Source organism: Nomascus leucogenys, chromosome 1a (assembly GCF_006542625.1).
Source record: "Nomascus leucogenys isolate Asia chromosome 1a, Asia_NLE_v1, whole genome shotgun sequence".
NCBI classification, from domain to species: Eukaryota; Metazoa; Chordata; class Mammalia; order Primates; family Hylobatidae; genus Nomascus; species Nomascus leucogenys.
Window position 1 is genome coordinate 44587168 of NC_044381.1, and position 1825 is coordinate 44588992.

A 1825-nucleotide genomic window follows, 5' to 3' on the forward strand; every position below is an offset into this window, starting at 1 on the left:
CTGCTACCTGGAGGCTCCATCTGCATAATAAGAACCCTGGTCTCTACAACCCCTTAACCCATACATTCCCTTCTACTGATAATAACTTTTTCATCCAATTGCCAATTGGAATATGTTTAAATCTACCCATGACCTGGAAGCCCCCACTCCCACTTCAAGTTGCCCCGCCCTTCCAGATGGAACCAAGGTACAGCTTACATGTATTGATTGACATATTATGTCTTCCTAAAATGTATAAAAGCAAGCTGTAGCTTAACCACCTGTTGTCACGACCTCCTAAGGCTGTGTCACATGGGCATGTCCTTAACCTTGGCAAAATAAACTTCCTTTTTGTTGTTGTTGTTTTTTTGTTTGAGACAGAGTCTCACTCTGTCACTAGGCTGGAGTGCAGTGGCACGATCTCGGCTCACTGCAATCTCTGCCTCCCGGGTTCAAGCGATTCTCCTGCCTCAGCCTCCCAAGTAGCTGGGACTACAGGCACATGCCACCACGCCCAGCTAATTTTTGTAGTTTTATTAGAGACAGGGTTTCATCATGTTGGCCAAGCTGGTCTCAAACTCCTGACCTCAGGTGATCCTCGCCTCCCAAAGTGCTGGGATTACAGGCGTGATCCACTAAACCCAGCCTGACAAAATAAACTTTCTAAATTGACTGAGACCTGTCTCAAGATATTTTGGGTTCACAAAGGGACCAGGAGATGTGGGGCCAAGTCGATGCCATATCCTCATTTCTCATCCCAACAAGTTGTTAGCTACTATCTAATGCTGATAAATCAGGAAACAGAGTACCTTATTTTAGAATTACAGAGGTAATTACCAGAATCAAAAAATGCTTTCTCTTGAGATTAGGATAGGAGATAGGGTGGGAAATAAATGTTTAATGTGCTTCTAGACTGTTGGGTTTGTCTTTACTTTGTGCATGTGTTACTTTGATACTAGTTTTAAATTGTCTTTAAATGAATGAAGTAGAGCTGTATAGATGCATACTGAAGGGTGTTCCTGAGATTGCAAAACGAAATTTAAATCGTGCACACTTTTAAAATAAATAACAGAGATAGAGAGACTGAGTGATTGCAACCAGGCCTTTTAAGAGAGTACCTGCATATTTATGTATTTGAGGGGCACAAGGCCTGGAATAAAGCATATCCAACACTAGGACTGATTGTCCCAGAAGTGGAGGAGGAAGAAGAGTTGTCATCTTTTCTTTTGTTTACTTCGGTTTTATGTGGCTACTTTTGATATGTAACATAAATTGATAAATGTCTACACTTACCAATTTTCTGTTGAAACTAAGGTTTTCACTAATATCTAATATTTTTCCAATATCTTATTTTTACACTTATATTTTGCCTCAATCACAGAAAATTCTACCTTTATTTTGATTACAGCTCAATCTTCGCAAACAGACTCTCTTCCCAAATGATTCTGGTTCTGTTGAATAAAGTAACAGTCGAGTGCTTCCCAGGCAGGCATGAAATGCTGGCCTTGAAGAGGGCTGTCTGGCTCTGGAGGCGTGGTCAGGAAAGCAGCAGGTCTGGGCGTCTGATTATGCTTGGACAATGGCCTGATTTGAACATACTTTTAATTTCTGCTGGCAAGTCCAGAGTTCTTAGAGCAGAATCTTTCCATTTGGCTACTCCATACAATGGCTTTTCCAAACTGAATGCTAACCAGGTGGGGCTATTGTTGTTTGCGGGCAGGCGGTGCCTTCATTCAAAGCCTACAATTTCCTCCTCTGTGCCAGGGAAATACACAGCATGAGAACACTCTGTGTCCAGTCAGTGCCTCCAATCCAATGTGATGAAGGGTCCCGAGTAAAGCAGAAG